We start from the raw sequence: 13,321 nt of genomic DNA, 5'->3' as shown, positions 1-13,321 counted from the left end.
TTCTCCCTCAACTAAAAATCTCTTAATAGCTTTCCATTACTCTTCAAATAAAAAACAAAATTGTTGCTGTCGTGTATGAAGCCCAGCATGATTCCTTCTCTCTTGTCATTTCCAAATGTATCCACTGAAATGCTCCCCTCAGTCACAACGTGTCAGGAACACCAGCAGTTCTCAACTTTAGACCTGATGCATTATTTTCTTTCCAAAATTTATTCATGGCTTGGTTCCTTCTAACTCTCTCCTGCTCTCCTTCAATGCCACTTCTTCAGAGAATTCTTCAGCACCAATCTAAGGCAGGTCTCCTTCATTCTCCTTTCTCCAGTCACCCAATTTGTCTCACTAATCACATATCAAGATTTGTACTTATTATATTTATTTATTGACTGTCTCCTCAGTTGACAGTAGACCTCATGAGGGAAGAATACCTGATTGTCTTGTTTCTCACAGAAAACCCAGCTCCTAACACAGTGTCAGATACTTAAAATAAAGGCATGATTGCTACTCACTGAAATAAAAAAATGACAGAATGAAAACTGAATGAATAAAAACAGAGCTGCCATTTACTGGCTGTGTAACAATTATGGATAAGTTCCTTCACATCTCTGAATCTTTTAATTTTGAAGAATGTCTTCTTGATTGTGTTTCACGTAAAGATTACTTAACACACCTGTGAGACCTGGTAGTTTTTATTGTTGCTATCACTGTGCTAAATATTCTTTTTCAGATCCATTTCCACTTCAGGCTAATGTGATTAAGTGCAATGTTTGTTTAAAAAAAAATTCTGCTTGCTCTTTTTACCATATGTTTATTAAAGAAGCCATTAATCCAAAAAATGTCCACTCATATCTTTTGATCTAAAATGTAACAAAAAATGAATTGCAGGCATTTCTACACATGAATCTGTTGTGTTTAGAGGTGGGGTAGAGGAGGGATGGTAAAGTATCAGCGAAGTGTGTAGTAGTTGATAAGTTCTAAGTGAGCATACACAATACCAATAACTATATGTCTCTACCTCAATGTTTGTGTTGAAACTAAGAAGAGATCCCATTCTGTTATGTAGAAGGCACAAATAAAAATAGTTAAAAATGTAAAGTAGAATTTTGTTTTTACCAAAATCTTTTTAATCTGTAAAAGTTATGTCTACTTATTTTAACAAAAACATAAGAATTTATTTTGAAATAGAAAATGTAAATAATGCCCATCACAATATAAACTTTGAGAGGAAAAGAAACACTAAACCTCTCTTGTTCCAATGCTGTGCCTGTATTTCCTAGTACGGTTTTTGGCACATTGTAGACAATCAATAAATACTTGTGGAATTTATTAAATAATATTATCTGGATAGATACTCAATCAACATGCAGCAGAAGAGGTACTATAGAAACAAAGAGGGCACAAAAACACATGGTTAGTTGTGCTTCCCTGCCTCTCATTGGGTTATTGGCAAGAAAGTCCAAGGAGTGATCACAGAGGTTTTCAACAGGGCCATCAACACTTTGCAATATGCTTACTAGGTAGGCTGTTGGCATATGCATTCATCTATCTATAGCACTATTTATAAAATATCTACTATGTATTGGACACTGTCCCAGCTTTTGGGCAAATATGGGCAGCATGATAGAGAGTCTTTGTGCTCTCAGTTTTGCAGTGATGACACATAAATGATAACTACACTGCTGTTCATGACCTAACTCTACCAGATCATAACAATCTGTGACATAGACTATATTATTTAAACTCTCAGCTCAGTTTCTATGTGAAGATGGAGATAATAAAAACCTCTGTCTTAAAGACGTATTTTATATTCTTACTAGCACATTTCAAGGGCTTTAGTATGTACCTGTCCCTAATGCTCACAGTGATAATTGGGCACACCTCCCTGTTCTCACATAGAATTTCTTTCATACCCCCTCTTAACAGTCCTTATCTCTGTTTGATGCACTTACCTGTGTTTGTGTTCCCAGTAGTCTCCAGAGCAGGCCCATGTTACTCATGTTTGCACTGTTGGATTTATAGTTGATAAAACACGTTAGGTACTCAGAATATGCTTATTGAAAGAATAAAAGAGAACACACCATCTTAAAAATCCAAATGCTTGTTTCAAAGAGACTATGAATTAATACTAAAATAAGTTAGTTGCCACTGTTGTAAAATGCTGATTAAACCAACAGAGCAAAGAGAACAAATTATGATGACCTATGACTCCACACTCCAGCCAAACTGCAAAGGACAAACGATGTCTGTCTTCACATTTGATTTCAAAATTGCACCACCAAGTGCACGTCATTGTCTCTCCATTAAACCCAGCAGTATGACTCATTCTTTCAGCAGTTGTGCATGAGCTGAATTGATTTGAACTTGTTACTGACACTAACACCAGTGGTGAAGTTTGAAATTTAGCAAATCTCCAATTGCATACATAGATTCACAATTATCATTTTTTTCTTTTTGAATATTCATGCATTTTCCGCTCCTGTTCAACACATTATCAACATAATTAGCAAATACAATAAAATATTTAAACCCACTAATTTGTTCTTTTCAATTCTGTAGAAAGTTAGCAAATCTTTGTAAGTATATGATGAATATAGAGTTTATACCAAAGAAAAAAAATCAGCTAAAGATCAACTTACGAAGAATTTGAAAAGATAGAAAAATACATAATGGGTTCTTGTCTAGCTCAGCTGCTAGCATGAAGAAGTTTACCTAAATACCTGAGCATCAGTGTTGCTATCTGTCAAGTGGATCAAGTTTACTGAAAATTTCTTCCTAAGGGGGCTTGTTAAGTATGAAAACTACTCTTAAGAGTTCAGTGAGCCAGAAACCATCATCCAAAGGGGCCATGAATTAGACATTTGTAGATCTTTAGCGGGATAGTCAACCACTGTTTCTCTTAACACTTTTAAAACATAGAAAAGAAAATTTTCTGTGTGTTTGAATCATAGGTACGCAGAAAAAATTTTACACTTAAGGCTATAGTTCTGCAAGTTATATTTCATATTTCAAAAAATATTTATTTAAAATTCAATTTTTCATAAATATTGCTAGGGAAACATGTTATTTTAGTGAACACCTTCCTACTGTTTTCATTTCTCCTTTTTTCCTATCATTTTTCCCTTCACACTTCCGTTCCATATTTCTTTCTATCGTTACCTCCTGTATTAGCCCATTCTCACACTGCTATAAAGAACTGCCTGAGATTGGGTAATTTATTCAAAAAACAGGTTTAATTGACTCACGGTTCTGCATGGCTGCGGAGGCCTTAGAAAACTTACAATCATGATGGAAGGGAAAGTAGGCACGTCTTACATGGCAGCAGGCAAGAGGGTGTGTGAAGAAGGAACTGCCAAACACTTATAAAACCATCAGATCTTGTGAGAGCTCACTATCATGAGAAAAGCATGGAGGAAATAGCACCATGATCTCATCACCTCCCATCAGGTTCCTCCCTCAACACGGGGGGATTATGGGCATTATAATTCCAGATGAGATTTGGGTGGGGACACACAGCCAAACTGTATCAGCTCCCTCTCTTCCCTCCCTCCCTTTTCTCCTCCCTCCCTAATATTTGGATATTTAATATAAGTTACTTTTCCCATCTTTAAATTATAAATGAATATACCTTCCTTACAGTTTTCATATGAGGGTTAAATAAAACATGCAGAAAGTTGTAACACAATGTTTGATATTTAATGATACATCTCTGACAAGTTTTCATTTTCTTCCTCTCTTTAAATTTTTTCTTCTTTATATCACTCTCTTTCTCCTTTCCTTCCTCATCACCCCTCCCTATATCACTCCCACTCTCTTGATTTTTTTTCTTTCTCTCTTTCAGAATTTTTTCCTAAATATTAATTGTTCTATTATTTGTCACCAACTAATCACTATTCAGTCATCAAGTAGAAGAGTGTAGTCGGAAACAAGCATTTAGTGAGCACAGCTATAGTTTTTTTCTCTGTATTATTTATCTTTGTTGATTTATTAAATATGTATTATATATAAAATAATGTGTTATACATGTATAATGCATAATGATCAAAAGTGTCTAAGTGTATCAACCTTCAATATTTAAGAAATAGAACATTATATTTAACTCTGAGGCTCATGCCTGACCTTCCTCAAGTTTATTTGCCTCATCTGCTAGTTTTATTTCTATATTTCCTGTGTTTTTATGATTTTCCAATATGTGCAAAATTTATATTTGTTGATGCTTTTGAATTCTATATACAAGGAACATAAATATGTTTTATTCTGCAAGTTAATATTTTCACTCAACATTCTGTTGTTGATGTTGTATGTTGTTTAATTAATTCTCTTTTATATAGCATTCCATTGTAGGACTATTCCACAATTTATTTAAGCATCTACTTGTGTTGGATACTTGGAATTTTTTCAACGATTTGTTTTATGTGAACATGCTTGAACTTTTTTTTTCTGGGACATAGGGCCAAGAATGTCCCTAAGTGTCTCAGTAGTTGAAATGCTGTTCATAGGATTTGCTTCTGCAACGTGACTAGATAATGCAAATATATTTTGTAGAGTTTTTGAAGCAATTTTCATTCCTATTAGCACTATATAAGTATTTTTTTCTCTATATCCTAACAGTCGTTTGGACTTACAAATTCTTGTCAAGCTGTGGGTGGCGAATTATGCCTCATTGCAGTTGAAACTTTTCTAATGAGATAGAGCCTCTTGCTTTTCCATATGTTTATTGCCACCCTTGTTTTCTCTTGTTAAGGGATCTACTAAATTTATTAATTCTTTTTGAAAATCAGGTTTCTTATCATTTTATTTTTGAATTTTAGAAATTCTTTATTCATCCTGGATCCTAATACTTTTCCAATATATTTGTAACAAATATCTTATTGTTCTCTATGGTTTTGCCTCATTGGATTTTACCCAAATACCTCCCCAACCTCCAAGTGTCTCTTTCAGTGTTTTATAACATGTTCTATCAGAATGCTTCTGCACAGAGGATGAGGTATAAAGCTTTTTGTTTTTCTCTAGGTGGTGACCTAGTTATTACTGGTATTCAGGTTAGCTTCATGTTACCTTTCATGACCTTCTGCATAACTTCAGGCTCTATAAAGTTGATTTAAGAATCTAACTTCTTTTTTATAAATTTTATTTATCTTTTAAAAAATTGACAAATAATAATTGTCCATTGTTATGGAGTATATAGTGATGTTGCCATGCATATAATGTTAATAGTAATCACATCAGGGTAATTAGCATATTTCCTTCATCTTAATCATGTATCATTTATTTGTGTGGGAAACATTTAATATTCTCCTTCTAGCTATCTGAAACTGTATGATATATTGTTAACTATATCATACTACAGTGGTATAGAACACTAGAACATAGACCTTCTATCTAGCTGTAATTTTGTATCATTTAACAAGTCTCTCCCTAACCTCCTCTTCCTCCGTCTCAAACTCAAACTTATCCTCTTCTACATTTTTCTTGTATTAGGTAAACTGCTTTTTAGCTTACACATATGACTGAAAATATGCATTGTTTAACTGTCTGCTCCTGGCTTCTTTCACTTAATGAAATGTCCTTCAGTTCTATCCATGTTGCCATGAATGACAAGATTTCATTCTTTCTATGGCCAAATAGTGTTGCATTGTGCATGTATACCATGTTATTTTTATTCATTCATCTTTTGTTGGACAAATGTCTTTTGACAAATGTCTGTTCAGAAAATATGTTCATTTTTAAATTGTTTGTTTATTTTGCTGTTGAAATGTTTGAATTCTTTATATCTTCTGGATAATAATCCCCTGCCAAATGAATAGTTTGCAAACACGTTCTCTCAATTCAGTAGTTTGTTGCTTCACTCTGTTGTTTCATTTGCCGTGCAGAAGCTTTTTAGTTGAATATAATACCATTTGCATAATTTTGCTTTCATTGCCTGTGCTTTTGAGGTCTCATTCATAAAATCTTTTTTCAGACTGATGTCCTAAAACATTTCCTCTATGTTTTCTTCTAGTAGTTTGATAGTGTTGGGTCTTACCTTTAGGTCTTTGATCCACTTTGGGTTGATTTTTATATAAGGTGAGAGGTACGGTCTAGTTTGTTTATCTGTATATGAATATCCAGTTTTAATGGTACCATTTATTGAAAGAGGGTGTCATTTTTTTGCAATAAACAGTTCTGGCACCTTTGTAAAAAATCAGTCTAGCTATATAGAGAAGTGGATTAATTTCTGTGTTCTGTATTGGGTTCCATTGGTCTATGTGTCTGTTTTTATACTGGTACCATGCTGTTTTCGTTACTACAGTTTTGTAGTACAGTTAAAAGTCTGTTAGTGTGATGCCTCGAGCTTGTTCTTTTTGCTCATTAGTGCTTTGGTTATTCAAGGATTTTGTGGTTCCATACAAGTTCTAAGTTTTTCTTTTCCTATTTCTATGAAGAATATCATTGGTCTTTAGAAATGGACTGCATTGAACCTGTAGATTTCTTTCAGTGGTATTTTTGTTTTAACTATATTAATTCTTCAGATCCATGAGCATGGGATGTCTTTCAATTTGTCTGTGTCCTTTTCAATTTCTTTTTCATAGCGTTTTGTTGTTTTCCTTGTAGATGCCTTTCACCTACTTTATTGCACTTATTCCTAGGCATTTATATTTTTGTAGCTATTATAAACAGAATTTCTTTTTAATTTGCTTTTCAGCTATTTACTGTTCATGTATAGAACCACTACTGATTTTTATGTTGATTTTGTATGCTGTAAATTTATTGTATTTGTTTATCAGTTTTAAAGATTTTGGTACAGTATTTAGGGTTTGTCATATATAAGATTATGTCAACTCCAGCTAGTGACAATTTGACTTCCTCCTTTCCAATTTGGATGCCCTTTATTTCTTTCTCTTGCCTAATTTCTTTGGCTAGGAATTCTAGGACCAATTGAATAGGAGTTTTGGGAGTTGGCACCCTTGCCACATTCCAGTTCTTAGAAGGAAACCTTTCAGGCTTTCCCCATTCTGTATGATATTAGCTTTAGGTTTATCAAATATGACCTTTGTTATGTTGTTACTTTCCTTATATTCCAAATTTATTGCAAGTTTTAATCAGAAAGTGGTGTTAAATTTTAATTTTTTGCATATAACATATTTATTGATTTGCATATTTTGAACCATTCTTGAATTTTTGGGATAAACCTACCTTGATCATGATGTGTTATCTTTTTTATATATTGTTGGAATCAGTTTGTTTGTATTTTTTTGAGGATTTTTTACTCTGTTCACCAGAGATGTTGGCCTATAGTTTTCTTTTTGTTGTTGTGTCTTTGGTTTTGATATCAAGGTTATGCTGGCCTCATAGAATGAGTTTGGAAGATTTCCCTTTACTTCAATGTCTTGAAATAGTTTGAGAATAATTGGTATTCATTCTTCTTTAGGGGTTCAGTAGAATTTAGTAGTAAAGCCATTTGGCCCTGGACTGTTTTTATTGGAAGATTTTTATTACTGATTTAACCTAATTATTTGTTATTTGTTTGTTCAGGTATTCTATTTTTTTCTTGGTCCCATCTTGGTAGGTTTTATGTGTTTACTCTAGGTTTTTGAATTATTTGGCATATAGTTGTTCATACTAGTCTCTATTGATCCTTTGTACTTGTGTGGTATCCACCGTGCTGTTGCCTTTATTATTTCCGATTTTATTTATTTGGGTCTTCTTCTTTTTTTATTAATCTAGTTAATGGTTTGTCATTTTTTATCTTTTAAAGAAAACAACTTTTGTTTTGTTCACTTTTTGTATTTTTTAGTCTCAATTTAGTTTATTTCTAGTCTTTCTACTCATTTTGGGTTTGGCTTTTCTTGCTTTTATAGTTCTTTGTGATGCATCATTAAGTTTGTTATTAGAAATATTTCTAGTTTTTTAACATAGGCATGAAACATCATAAACTTATCTCTTACTATTACTTTGCCTGTGTCCCATAAGTTTTGATATGCTGCATTTCTATTTTTGTTTTAAGATTTTTTAAAATTTGTTTTTTAATTTCTTCCTTCATCCATTGGTCATTCAGGAGCATGTTGTTTAATTTCAATGCTGCATTAGTTCATTCTCTCATTGCTCTAAAGAAATACTTGAAACATGGTAATTTGTAAAGAAAAGTGGTTTAATTGACTTATGGTTCCACACACTGTACAAAAAGCAGCATGAGGCTGGCATCTGCTTCTGGGCAGGCCTCAGGAAACCAGCAATCATGGAAGAAGGTGAAGAGGAAGCAGGCACATCTTACATGGCTGAAGCTGGAGAAACAGAGTGAGGGCAGGAGGTGCTACACACTTTTAAACAAACAGATCTCATGAGAACTCTATCATGAGAACAATACTAGGGGAATGGTGCTAAACCATTCATGAAGACTCTGTCCTCCTGATTCAGTCACTTCCCACTAAGCCCCACTTCCAATATTGGGAATTACAACTTGACATGAGATTTGGATGGAGACACAGATCCACACCATGCCACACATATTTGTATAATTTTGAATGTTCATCTTGTTATTGATTTCTAGTTTTATTTCACTATGATACAAAATAAGATACTTAATATGAGTTCAATTTTTTCAAATGTTTTGACGGTTTTTTGTGTCCTTATATATGGTCATTCCTAGAGATGTTCCATGTGCTGATGAATGTGTACTCTGCAGCTATTGGGTAAAACGTTCTACAAATGATTGTTAGGTCCATTTGATTCAATTATTATTTTATTGGGTTCTATCTTTTTCTTTACATCTAATAATATTTGCTTCATATATCTGGGTGTTCTTGTGTAATGTACATATTTATTTACAATTGTTATAGTCTCTTGCTGAATTGACCCCTTCATTATTACACAATGTTACTCTTTTTTTATACATTTTGACTCGAAGTCTGTTTTGTTTAATATAAGTATAGTTACTTCTCCTAAGTTATGGATTTTTACTTGTATGAATATCTTTTTCTTCCTTTCATATTCAATCTATGTGCATTTTTACAAGCAAGGTGAGTTTCTTGTGGGCAACATAGAATTGGGTCTTGTTATTTTTTTCCATTCAGCCAGTCAATGACATAAATAGAGAATTTAATTAATTTACATTGAAGTATGCTACAAATAGGTGAAGACCTACTCATGTCATTTTATTAATTATTTTCTGGTTGTTTTGTATATTCATTGTTCCTCATTTCTGTTCTTATAGTTTAGTTTTGCAGTTGGCTGGTTTTCTGTAGTGATAGTTTTGATTCTTATTTCTCCCATTTGTATTGACTATACCAATAAATTTTATAATTTCACATGTTTTCATGATGGTAGATATTGTCTTTTCACTTCCAGATCTAAGAGTCTCTTAAATATTTCTCTTAAGGCTGGTCTAGTGGTGATTAATTCTCTTAGTTTTTTTTTTTTTTTTTTTTTTTGTCTGTGAAATATTTTATTGATCCTTCATTTCTGAATAGCTTAGCTGGGTATAATATTTTTGGCTGGCAGGTTTTTTAAAAATTTTTTTCAGTACTTTGAATACATCATCCCATTTTCTCTTGGCTACAAGATTTCAACTGAGAAATCCACTGTTCATTTAATGGAGATTACATTATATGTAACTTGATGCTTCTCTCTTGCTTTTTTTTTTCCTAAGAATTCCTTCTTTGTCTTTGACTTTTGACAATTTGACTCTAAGATGCCTTGAAGAAGACCTGTTTGGATTGGTTCTACTTGAGACTCTTTGAGCTTCCTGAATGTAGATATCCACGTTTCTCTGATGACCTGGGAAGTTTTTTAGCTATTTCATAAAATATATTTTCCTCCCTTTTTCCTTATATTCTCCTTCTTGGTTGACCATACTGTCAATATCTGTTCACTTAATGGTATCCCATAAATCCTGTTTTCTTTCTTTCTTTCTTTCTTTCTTTCTTTCTTTCTTTCTTTCTTTCTTTCCTTTCTTTCTTTTCTTCTCTTTTCTTTATCTTTCTTGTTTCCTTTCTTTTTGCTTTTCTTTTTAATTTTATTCTCTGCTTATATTATTTTTAAAAACCTGTATTTGAGTTCAAAAGTATTTATTTTGCTTGGTCTCTTCTCTTGTTGAAGCTGTTGACTGTGTTTTTTATTTATTCATTAAAATATTCAGCTGCAGAATTTCTGTATGTATCTTTTATAATATCTCTTTATTAAATTTCTTATTCAAATAATAAATTTTTCCTGGTATTGTTGATTCGTCTATTTGGATTATTTCGTATCTCTTTGAGTTGCCTTAAGATTATTATTTTGAATTCTTTTTCTATCATTTTGTATATTTCCTTATGATTAGCATCTGCTACTAAAAAAACAATTGTGTATTTTTGGAGATGTCATGTTTTTATGTTTGTTGTGTTCATATTTTGATTTCTATGAATCTGTTTGGACAGTTGCTACTTTCAATTTTATAAATAAGTTTAATAGGAAAATACGTTCAAATAGATATGTCTTGGGGTGTCAATTCAGTGGAGTGCATTGGTTTTGGTTCTAAGTGGACACAATAGTGTAGCATTTGTGTAGTTTCCTCAGCTGTAATCCATGCCAGTGAGGTTTGCAAGTATCTCAGTGGTCTAGACTAAAGAAGATTATGATGGTACGGTATGATTATATCAGGGTTAGACTCACCAGGCTGTTTTTCAGTTCAGAGGCACATGCATGCACATGGTGGATCAGCCAACTTGGAGTCTGGCTGGCTGGGGGTGGGGCTATGAAGCTATTACTCTGGCTAGGAGCATGAGTGCACAGTTGCTCGACCACTCTGGGGGCACTTCTTCCAGCAGTGGTCCATGGAAGTGGTCTTCAGACTCTGGATATGAGTGCAAGCCTGTTCTGCTGGCATCAGAGTGTGTCTTCCAGGGGTCCAATGCCTTTACTTGGTCTGTATAAAGCTTTGAGTCCTTCAATCAACTCCACATATATATAGACAGAGATCTGATATTATTACCTTGCCTAAAAAATAAATAAGAAGAATACTATTAAGAAAGACTTGGGAGGTAGAAGATAGGACAGAGGAAGGGGGTAAAAAGAAAACCTACAAATATACCCCTGTAGTGTACAATGTAATACTCATTTGAATTAGAAATCACAGTGAGTTATATGACCTCTTCAAATGCAAGTTAACTCGAGTTAATTCTGTGGTTACCAGCACCTACTTACATCAAGACACTTACAGCCTGCAAATACCTCTGTAAGTCTCTAACACAGACCTTAAAATTACTTTACCATTGACGTTTTTAGCTTTGGAATGAAATAAACAAATATGACCTGGAAAACGTTCTGGAAAGCTAGGTAGAGTTTGAGAACTACCCTTTTTTTTATTTTTCAAAGAGTTTCTATGTATTTCTTGGCATATGCCATTTGATTGATTGTTGTTTTGCAACCTTTTCAGGTAATTTTCTTGTCCCTGTGTGTTTTAGTGACTGTGCGGTCTTGCTTTGTCATTTAAAGGTCAACCTATTCAGCATGGATCTAATTTGTGTTCATTTACTTCAGCTCCATAAATAGTCCTTTGTTCACTTACGCATGAGGCATATTTCTTATAGGACCGACTTTCAGTTCTAAAACAATAAACTTATTGATCATTACATAGAAACATGTAATGAGATTTGTACACTTCAGTAGATTGTGACTTATGTTACACTATTTTTGTTACTATATATGAGATTTCTAAAGCATTGATTGTGACTTTTTCCACCTGTTGGGTGTCTAACCATGTAGGCAATATAGCCTTTAAGAAAATGATGAGAAATAAGTGGGAGAAGATCATTTGCTTATTTATTTAGAAATTTTGGGCCTGTAATCCCAGCACTTTGGAAGGCCGAGGCAGGTGGATCAAGTGAGGTCAGGGGTTTGTGACCAGCCTGGGTAACATGGTGAAACCCCATCTCTACTGAAAATAAAAAATTAGCTGGGTATGGCAGCACATGCTGTGATCCCAGCTACTTGAGAGACTGTGGCAGGAGAATCACTTGAACCTGAGAGGAGGTGGTTGCGCCGCTGCACTCCAGCCTGGACAACAAGAGCAAAACTCCATCTCAAAAAAAAAAAAAAAAAAAGAAAAGAAAAGAGAGAAATTATGAAAGATGAGAGCAAAACTCCATCTCAAAAAAAAAAAGAAATTATGAAAGATGAGGTAACATAACAAAAAATGATACTGACTGAAATAGAAAATACAATACCGTTGTACTTTCTAAAAATGGGTAAGGGTCATGGTATATTAAAAACATCACGAAATGTGACCCAAAGTACATTACAAACATAGCATAAAATAATTTCCAATTATAGGTACCATACAATCATTTATTCATTCACATATTTTTAAACACACGTGTTATTCTGTGAAATAATAAATAACATCCTGCAGGACTGAAGCAAGTAGGGTATTTGAATTCAGACAGTTCTAAGTTCAGGTCCTTACTCTACACACCACTATTACCCATGTGACCTTAGGAGAGTATCTAGCCATTGCTATTCTCAGTTAATCCATTTGCAAAACAAGATTATTTATTAGAATTGTCGTGACAATTAAATGAAATACTGGATGAAAGAAATTGAGCACAGTGAATAATGTTTAAAATTAGTTTCATGTCTCTTCTTCAAGGAGCGCTCTTGGGTCTGAGTTTTGAAGAACAGGGCAAGAAAAGAAAATAGATATTCTTCCCTGATGTACAGTCTAAAAGTGCACAGTCTAAAAGTCAAAATAAGCTACATGTACATGGCATGTGGTCATGTGTGCATATGTGTGAAGTTATATGTTCTACAAATAGGTGAAGATAAAGGGCCATAGAACTTTATTAAAGGGAGATAATTGGAAGCTAAAAGAAAAATGTAATTTGACTCTGAGATATTCAATTTCAAATTCTGAGAACCATTCTAGATTCTCACTTCTTTGCAATTGTTTGTTCATCTCACGTCTAATGAGTCCATAATTTCTGAGGAGCATTCCAAAGAAGTGCCCTTCCCTCTATCTACCTTTCCCCCATCCAGATCCTGTTTCCTCACATTGAGATGGTCTAGTGCTTTTACTTTGTCTATATAAAACCTTGACTCCTTAAATAAACTGCATATATGGATAGAGATCTGATATTATTACCTTGCCTAAAAAACAAATAACAAGAAAACTATTAAGAAAAACTTAGGAGGTAAAATATAGGACAGGGAAAAGGGGAAAATGGAGACCTACAAATATACCCCTGTAGAAGTACAATGTAATATTCAATTGAATTACAAATCACAGTGAGTTATATGACCTGGTAGAAGTAATTGCATTAAGCAACCGTATTACTTCAATAATAAAATAAGCCCATTGAAACAGATTATTTTC

At 33.5% G+C, this 13,321-nt stretch overlaps 1 long non-coding RNA gene across 2 annotated transcripts in view; it reads right to left on the bottom strand.

The window, feature by feature from the left end:
• LOC129524409 (uncharacterized) overlaps positions 1-13,321 on the bottom strand; it is a 257,743-nt gene that overhangs the window by 1,155 nt on the left and 243,267 nt on the right. For both annotated transcript variants that reach the window (XR_008668160.2, XR_008668159.2), the window contains exons 2-3: positions 10,624-10,947; positions 1,947-2,001 (exon numbers count right to left, since the gene is read on the bottom strand). This is a non-coding gene — a long non-coding RNA (uncharacterized lncRNA). The remainder of the gene's footprint in view (positions 1-1,946; positions 2,002-10,623; positions 10,948-13,321) is intronic.

This window comes from Gorilla gorilla, chromosome 7 (assembly GCF_029281585.2).
Source record: "Gorilla gorilla gorilla isolate KB3781 chromosome 7, NHGRI_mGorGor1-v2.1_pri, whole genome shotgun sequence".
NCBI lineage: Eukaryota > Metazoa > Chordata > Mammalia > Primates > Hominidae > Gorilla > Gorilla gorilla.
This window is presented reverse-complemented; position numbering and strand designations above follow the sequence as displayed.